The sequence below is a fragment of the Ovis canadensis genome, chromosome 10, assembly GCF_042477335.2.
Source record: "Ovis canadensis isolate MfBH-ARS-UI-01 breed Bighorn chromosome 10, ARS-UI_OviCan_v2, whole genome shotgun sequence".
Lineage (NCBI taxonomy): Eukaryota > Metazoa > Chordata > Mammalia > Artiodactyla > Bovidae > Ovis > Ovis canadensis.
Genome location: NC_091254.1, coordinates 23,064 through 32,465, shown reverse-complemented (window position 1 = coordinate 32,465; position 9,402 = coordinate 23,064). Strand labels below are relative to the sequence as shown.

Genomic DNA, 9,402 nt, shown 5'->3' with positions numbered 1-9,402 from the left:
TCATCTTTGCTTTCTATAGTCATAGTTTTATCCCTAAATCATAGACAGATCAGCTGAGAAAAAGCTTGGATTGTCTCGGTGGGGTGGATTTGCTTGTCCTTGTGTTTCACCTGGAGGCAGTCGCGATCCCGCGGGCCTGTCCTGGAAGGGGGCGTGGGGGTGGGGCGCACCGTGATCGCGTCGGGGGCGGGGCCAGCCTGGGCGGCTGGTCAGGAGCGCGGCTCACGTGAGCGGGTCTGGGGCGGGATGAACATGGCGCGACGGGGACCAGGGCTCTCAGGGCTCGCCATTGCAGCTGGGAATGCTCGTTTCGTGGGCTCCTGGGTCCCCGTCGATTGGCATCCAGCGAGCAGAGCGCAGGGCTGTGGGCCACAGGTAAGGGAACTCAGACTGGGCGGAGCAGGGAACCATGTATTCTGCCCTCTTTGTTTGCAGTCTCGGAGCCGACTAAAATGGCGGTCGCAGAAAAGCCTCGCCTTTGGGGCCAAGGGTTTTACCGCTTTACCCCTTTGCATAAAGCTCAGACCCGCGCGGTTTTCCCAAGCAGCCTAGTGTATTGCTTCCTACAGGCCTGGAGAGGATAACAGGCAGGAAGGCCAGGGGTCTCCAGACAGAGAAAATAGACTGCAAGTGTCAGACGTTTTTTCCTCTCTCTTAAGAGGCCAGAGGAGACAAAAGAGTGCTGCATTTTTTTTTCCTCCATCTTGATACAAATTTAAAAGGTTTCTCAGAAATTTCTGTGTTGCCATGACCACTCCTGGCTCCACCTGAATTTAACTTTCCTCAAACCTTGAACTAAGCAATGCATTTTTCTTATGGAAATGTTTGTCTTAAGGTATGCTAATGTACTATGTATTTACCCAAGGCTCTGTCTTCAGGTCAGTTTCCCCTAAAGGCTCAGAAAAAACTTGACAAACCAGTATGTTTTACTCATACCTTGTTCTCTTAATTTATGTGAATGAAACTATATATTTGCTTGGAAATCTGCCTTTCTTCAAGATTCATGTCCATCATTTTATGGCCTGGGATGACTCATCTGCTGCCAATGTTATCTCAATGCATGCTGTGGGTGAGGGGCCTGGTGCCATTCTCTGACACATTGTCTTTCTTTCATTAGCAGACTGCTAGTGGCTCTATAACATCTGGCTAAAGACTAGCAGGGGGTACTCTTCCCCCTTTTACTGTCTACGTCAGCAGCTCTCTCGATCTCTTTTATATTTTAATAAAACTTTTTAACAGAAAACCTCTGAGCCATCAAGCTTCGTCACTTGCCCTGGATTGAATTCTCCTCTGGAGTCCAAGAATGCTGGCATCTTTTGTGGTTTAGCAACCACCTTTCAGCCTTTTGTAATTCATATTGAATCTTCATTTCAGATTGAAGATGCATTCCATGGTATTGCCAACTGAAGCCTTTTCATCGCTATGGAGTATCTGTCCATGTCTTTAAGGTATTTTTCAGCAATCATGTATCATTTCCAGTGTGCCAGTCTTGTTATCCTCATTCTGTCCATAGCAAAGTCTTTTATTAATGTTGACATGACTGAAAGGGAATCGTTTGTTTAAATTCCTTTTCAGATTGTTATTTGCTGGTGTATACAGATAACACTGTGTCATCATCCATTTGTATCAGTTTGGACAGCTTGATAGTTGTCTTTAGTTTCTTTAATTTCTCATAATTTAAGATGACCCTGGCTCATATATTTACAGTCTCACCCCTAGTCTCAGTCATTTCTTCAAAGAACTGTCCTTTTTTTAAACATTACATTATTTTTGACTGTGCTGGGTCTTTATTGCTCGTTTGTCTAGTTGTAGTGAGCAGAGGCTACCCTCTAGTTGCTGTGCCATGGCTTCTCATTGCAGTGCTTTCTCTGTTTGCAGAACTTGGTCTCTGGAGCATGCAAACTTCTAGAGTTGTTCAAGGGCTTCGTTGCCCCTGGGCGTGTGGGATCTCCTACACAGGAATTGAACCCGTGTTCCCTGCATCGGTAGGCAGATTCTTTACCACCGGGCCATCGGAGATGTTTCCTGTTCCCTTTTATTAGAGAATGACATTTAAAACATACATGTAGGAGCTCAATATGCTCAGCTGACAAATACATGGATATATATATACATGTATTCCAGCTCACCTTTGAACATATTCAGTTAAAGGTAATTTGTGATGTCTCCAACCTGATCCACCACGACATGGACATTGTAATGTTTCCTTTTGTTTATCTGTAACTTTGCATTCCAATGGTAAGATACCTGGCTTCCACCGCTTGTCATACACAGAATTCAGTGCTTGTCCCACGTGGTTACTGAAAAAAAACTGTCAGATTGTCTTTCAAAGGGGGCTCTGCATGCATTGCACCAGTATCTTGAGTATGTTTTTGTATGATAGTTTACTATCAGTATACCCTCAGTGGCCAGGTGTCTATTTCAGTCGCTACCAATTATGAATGGGCTTGTTTGCTCTAGTGTTCTTGGACAATTCGAATACAGTTTCTTTGTCAGATATGCATTTTTTTTAGGAAAACAGTTTTATTGATTGTTGGCTGTGTTGCATCTTTGTGTGTGGGCTTTTCTCTAGTTTTGGTGAGCATGGGCCATAACTAGTGGTTTGCAGGCTTCTCACTGCAGTGTCTCCTCTTGTTGAGGGGCACAGGCTCATGGGCTTCAGTGGCTGCAGCATGTGAACTCGGCATCGTGGCTTCCAGGATCTAGAGCACAGGCTCGGCAGTTGTGGCACACGGGCTCCATAGGATGTGGGATCTTCCCATCCTAGGGATCGCACATGCATCTCCAGCACCAGGGGGTGGATTCTTTACTATGGAACTACCAGGGCATATTTTAGATTCTAGTTTTCCACACATGTATCTAGTGAAAGAGGCCAGGATCAAGAGGCATGGCAGCTGGGAATCCTCAGCCCCAGCTCTGGTGTGCTATCCAAAGCTCTGGGGCCTCTGGTGAGCAGCTCAGCTTCCCTGGGACTGTTTCCTCCCGTCAGAAATGCCCTGCTTTTGGACTGTAGCCCACCAAGCTCCTCTGTCCCTGGGATTTCTGAGACCAGAGTACTGCAGGTGGTGCCATTTCCTTCTCTGCTGCTGCTGCTGCTGCTGCGTCGCTTCAGTCGTGCCTGACTCTGTGCGACCCCATAGACAGCAGCCTACCAGGCTCCTCTGTCCCTGGGATTCTCCAGGCAAGAACACTGGAGTGGGTTGCCATGTGCTTCTCCAGTGCATGAAAGTGAAAAGTGAAAGTGAAGTCACTCAGTGAAGTCGTGTCCATCTCTTAGTGACCCCGGGGTTGCAGCCTACCAGGCTCCTCTGTCCGTGGGATTCTCCAGGCAGTGGTACTGGAGTGGGCTGCCATTGCCTTCTCTGATTTCCTTCTCTGCAAGATAGCGTTTTGAAGATATTTTCTCCTGGATATTGCTTTTGATGAAGGAAGGGGGATCCCTTCCAGGGCTTGAGAGTGAGTTCTTGTCTGACACTGGGCAATGAGTTGTCTGAGGAGAGGAGTGCTGTCCAAGCGAGAGGCTTTATTGGGAAGGGCTGCCGGGGTGGAGGGCAGGAGGGTGAGGGAAACGGAGAGAGCCACTCTGTCATGTGGCTCACAGTCTCAGGTTTTATGGTCATCGGGTTAATTTCTGGTTTGTCTCTTGCCAGGCATTCTGAATTGGGATCTCTCTTGGGGGCACACACATCACTCAGCTGAGATGGATTCCAGCGAAGTGGATCCTGGGAGGTTGGTAGGACCTCTGAACTGGAGCCTCCCATCACCTGACCTCTCCAGAATTCTGGTTGGTGGTAGCTTGTTCGTTCCTTGTTCCTTCCCAGGCCCTCCTGTTGTAAGATGACTCCTGCAAGTGTTTTCTTTTCTCTGTTGCCTGGCCGGGGTGGGTGGTCGGTGGTTCATTTAACAGTTTGTTTTTGGTTCTCTCGAGTAAGGTCCTCCACAGGGTAAATGTATGAAATGATAAAAGGCAATGTTTTAACTAATTTGTATTCATAATTTGGTAAGTTGGCTTGTTTTGTGTATGTTAGACCTGATCACCAGACCAACGGTCATGTAGAACTTTAGTAGTTTTCTAAAATTCTATAGTTTTTAAAATGGAGTTACCTTGTTGCAAAGTTTGTGTTTATGTTCATATTTTTTTAAACAGTTATTTCTTTTTAGTTGATTGATCATTGCTTTACAATATTGGTTTGATTTGTCATACATCCACATGAATTAACCATAGGTGTACCTATGTCCTCTTGCTCTTGAATCTCCCTCCCACCTCGCACGCATTCCCACCTCTCCAGGTTACTACTGAGCCCCAGTTTGAGTTCCCTGAATCATACAGCAAATTCCCATTGGTTTACATATTTACAAATGTAGGTGTACCTGCACCCATGCTGCTCTCTCCATTCATCTCACCCTCTCCCTCTTGTTCTCCACCCTCGTCTGTAAGTCTGTTCTCTATGTCTGCACCTCCATTGCTGCTCTGTGAACAGACTCGTCAGTACCATCCTTCTAGATTACATGTTTTTCTCTCTTTGACTGACTTCCCTCCCCTTTATTAGAACAAACTCAAATGTGTTCCTTTTTATGGCTGCATTCCATACAGGCTCTGTTTGTTCCTTAGCCATGTTTTGCAGAGGGTCATGGAGCTATTCTGCTCCATTTCAGTTTGGGCTTCCAGTCTGAGTGCTCACAGCAGAGCTGCTTCTGGGTGAGCCCTCTGAGGTCTGTGAGCGCCGGGCTGCCCGCTCTTCTCCTGTGGCCCGAAGGGGGCGCCAAAGGCCCCTCTGACCCGCGGGCGCAGGACGCTTTGCCTTTAGACTCTGCTCCGTGAGCAGCTGGCGGGAGCTTTGTCTCCTCAGGACCATCAGGGCTCAGGCTTCTGGATAACAGGGCTGCATCCAGGCTGAGAGGAGCAGGGTTGCCTCAGTGCCCACCAGCAGGGAGGCGCTGCAAGAGCGAAAAATGAGGACGGAGTAGACGTTTCCTGTGTCCAGCTGAGGGCTGACTGGGGGTCCATCTCAAGAGGACTCAGGGGGAAAGAGCTCCGTGTGCAAAGCGGTGGGTTTTCAGTTAGATTTGCGTTAGATGATGTAGAGGATGAACACTGATGTTCTTCCGTGTAGGTGGCCATTTTCCTGTCACTGTTTCTTGAGAAGACTGTCCTTTCCTCTTCGCTCGTTCCTGGTTTGATTTTCAGGAACTGACCATGTACAGGTGGGTTCGTTTCTGGGCTCTCTATTCTCTCCTGGAGTCCATGTGTCTGTGTTCCTGCCAGTTCCTCACTGTGGTGGTCACTACAGCTCCGTGATGTAGTTTGAAGAGGGATAGGAAGATGCCTCCAGCTGTGTTCCTCTTTCTCAGAGTCTTTTTGGCCGCTTAAGGTCCCGTTCAACAGTAGCAGTCTAATATGAGGAATACTTCTATTTCTGTGAAAAATGCCATTGAATATTATTTTGTGATTGCAGTCCGTGTATTTGTTGATGACTTTGGTTGGAATGGACCTTTTAATTCCTCATTGTTCCAGTGCATGAGCGTGGAACAGTTTTCTGTGTATTTGTGTTTTCTTTGGTTTCTTTATCAGTGCTTTCTAGTTTTCTGACTACTGGTCTTTTATGTTCTTGATTAAGTTTGTTGCTAGATGTTTTATTTAAGTGGGATTTTCTTAATATTTTTTTCTGATTGTTATTAGTGTGTAGAAATGCAAGTGATTTCTGGACTGTAAATGGTAGTATTTTATATGATTGTAAATTGATCCGAAATGATTCCGCTTTACTGAATGTAGCCTAACAACTTTTTGTGAAGTGATGTGGATCATTTTATCTGTAAGATCTGTTTCTCCTGCAGTAGGTCATCCAGAGGACCCAAGACATGGTGGTTACTAATAGACTTCCCACAGTACTTCTTCATTCCACGTGGACTCCTTCACGGGCAGTGAGCATCGCAGCTTCCCTTGAACTTCATCTGGGTAAGTCTTGGCCTGTATCAGAAAGTTTCCTGCCTGTCTGCTCTAAATTTCTTTTGTGGTATTGACATGGTTGTTTTGAAACCTAGTATACTTTCCAGTCATTTAAAATGTACAGAAAATGCCTAGCAATGGGAACAAGTGCTAGCATTTGCCACATCATCTAAAATACTCTATGTGTTTTATCCAAAATGGGTGCCTTCTTCAGAACCAGCACATAATCTCCAAAATCAGGAAATCATATGGTATCTACATTATAATGTAATCCACCACCCCACTTCCACTTTTAGCAATTGTTCAAATGTATGAATATATCTTTTGTTTCCGTCTTCATCCTTTTTTCTTTATTTAGAGTGTTACTGAGATTTTCAGTTATTTGGACAAACTTGATGGATTGAAAGCAGACATGGTGAATAAGGGTTCTGGGTGGCCTTTCCTATGTGGATTTTTTTTTCACTGAAGATGGTTTTAATATTTATTCATGTTGTAACATGTATGAATCCTGCATTCTTTCTCCCCCCATAGTAATTAAAAATAAATAATATGCCATTTACCGTTTAGATATTTGTAAGCATACAGTGTTGTAGCAGACAACCTTTTCTTGTTTTGCAAACCAGTTTAATAATGTGCACCTTATGCGTGCTTTGGAGAAACTCAGGAAACTGAGTCAGTGACTGAAATGGCCCAAGATATCACCTTAGATTCCATCTTCATCTGAAAACAAAACAGGCACTTCCTGGTGGTCCAGTGGCTGAGACTGGACACTCCCAAAGAAGGAGGCCCAGGTTCATTCCCTGATCCAAGAACTAGATCTCCCATGCCACAACGGAGAATTTGCATGTTGTAGCTAAGTATCTGGCTTGCCTCAATGAAGGTCATCCTGGCACAGCCAAATTAAAAAAGAGACAAATATTAAAAAAATACAACCAAAGGAAAGGAAGGGTATGGTGGTTGTGCAGATTTACGGCTTAGCTTTCCCTATCGATAGAAAAGAAAAAAGAGTTTCAAAAGACTGTGTCTCATCCTTCTATCTGGCATATAGAGAGGATTCCTTTGAAATGAGATTTCTCTGGTAAATGTGACTCACAGAAGAGCTGTCTTGAACTTGGGTTTCAGAGATGATCATGTGTCCTCTAAAAAAATAAAAGTTAATTGGGTCCAACTGATTCTCATGCTGAGGTGGTATATTTTGTGGTAGCATTTGCTCCCCTTCACTTTGGATGTATCCCCATTTGTTTACACTGTCATCTACTGAAGACATCCTGATATTTGAAAGTTTTTAGTTATTACAAGTAGAGCTGTTGTATATAATCATGCGATACTTTTTGTCTGGATGTTTTCAAAGCTTTTTAGTAAGTGCTAGCCATGTAGTATTCAGGTCACAGGAGAGCCTTGTTTAGCTGTGGAAACATCCAGCTATGTTTCTCTGTGGCATGTGGGATCTTCTGGGGTAACGGATCGAACTAGAGTGTCTTGCATTGTCAGGCAGATTCTTTACCACTGAGCCACCAGAGAAGTTGTGCCCTACCCCCTTTTTTTTGAGTTTACTGAATCTAATAGGTGTGCAGTGCTACCTCACTGTTATTTTAGTTTGTAATTTCCTAATGATATGTGATTTTGAGTCTTTTTGATAGGCTTATTTACTATCTTTATATTTTTGTAGGCCAGGTGTTTAGGTTTATACATTTTTTATGAGATTGTTCCAGATTTTTTGGTATGTTTATAGTACAATCCTGTATCAGATATGTATTTTATAAATATATTTTCCTGTGGCTTGTGTTTAAGTTTTGTGAATAAGGTTTTCCACAGTTTAAATTTCCAATTTTTTAAAGTTAATGTTATATATGTTTTATATCCTTTTTTTGGATAGACTTTAGTGTGTTGTTGTTGTTGTTAAATTTTATAAGCAGAAGTGAGGTACTGTAGATACAGTTTTAAGCTAAGCTGAGGTACCATAGATACAGTTTTGCCTTTTGTCTGTTAAGAAGTTTGAGTGAGTTTGGTGTACACTGTATGTAACATTATGTCTACATTCATTTGACTGGATATAGCTTCCAATTATTTGTCTAATTGGTTTTGGAGATATCACGGGAAGTCAGTTTTTCCAAGGGAAACTGAGGTCCATGAAACATGAACTCTTTTCGATCGGTCGGAATCACTCTCTGCTATTTCTGACAGATTTGACTTGTTTGGATATCTCATATGAGTGGAATCACAGCACGTTTGTCTTTTCTTGGTCTGGTTTATTTCACTTAATCTAATGACCATAAGGTTTGTCCACATTGTCGCATTGTCAGAATTACTGACTTTGAAGGGCCGAATCAGATTCCATTGTGTGTATACCACAGTTTGTTCATGGAATTGGCTGCCATGGACACTTAGATCGCTTCTGTTTGTTTGCCAGTGTGAATCATGCTGTTGTGAGTATGACGGAAGAAGTATCCATTTTTTCAGCCCCCTTTCCTAATCCTTTTGGGTACATAGCTTGAATTGGAATCGAACTATGTATTTATTCCATGTGTTTGTTTTGGAGTCATTTCTGTAATGTCTTGCAGAGTGGCAGCACCATTTAATGTACTTTTTCGTATGGTGGAATACCGTTCAAGCTTCTGAATATACCTTGTGTTGCATATTCAGTCTCCCACCAACGGACACTTGAATGAGTTCTACCTTTGAGCTATCGTGAATGTCACTATGAATATTTGTGTACCAGTTTTTGTTTGAATTATTAACAAATACATTACTATATATAAAAGAAGCCACAAGGACCTACTGTACAGTTTAGGAAACTATTAAATATCTTATGATAATGTATAATGGAAGAGAATCTCAAAAGGAATATATGAAAAGCACATAATAACCATGATATTTATTGTGCCAACACTATGAGTTATCATAGCACTACTCAATGTGTATTTATACATGTCACTAAAATATTCACATCTGTAAGGATATTATAAAAAATTATATAAAAAATCAAGAATTCAAACAGAGAATAAATAAACTTCCTGTCATTGCTCATCATCATTTATACACTAATACTACCTGTAACACTCATTGTATAAGTGCTGGACTAGCAATTGACGTTCTCGTAAACCAAGAGATTGTGAAGGTGTAAGGAAATATAGCTTATTGAATTCCTTAATGAAGGATTATAGAACTCTATGTCCATGAAGTGAATGAAATTCCGTTTTATTGAGCCACATTCTTACTAGAGTGATGAGCTTCCACCCCACCCAACATTAGTTCACAATGAAATCCTGCAGTCCTCTGGCCTCAATGTCTGCTTCCTGCTACCGAGAAAGAAAAGATGAGGAAGTCCTGACAAAACCGATGCTATTTTTCTTTTTCTGATTTGTATTTTATCTCAGGGCTTGGCAAAAAGAGGGCCCAACCTGTTTTTAGAGTTCCATCCCAAGGGTTCCTCCGGCATGTTCCCTATGTTGACA

General features: G+C 42.9%; 1 long non-coding RNA gene across 1 annotated transcript; it reads left to right on the top strand.

Moving 5' to 3' along the window:
- The first annotated feature begins 203 nt into the window (after positions 1 to 203).
- LOC138446827 (uncharacterized) lies at positions 204 to 8,967 on the top strand. The gene is made up of 5 exons (XR_011259562.1): positions 204 to 375; positions 1,375 to 1,448; positions 1,879 to 1,985; positions 3,651 to 3,784; positions 5,836 to 8,967. It is a non-coding gene; the product is annotated as an uncharacterized lncRNA (long non-coding RNA).
- Positions 8,968 to 9,402: the final 435 nt, after the last annotated feature.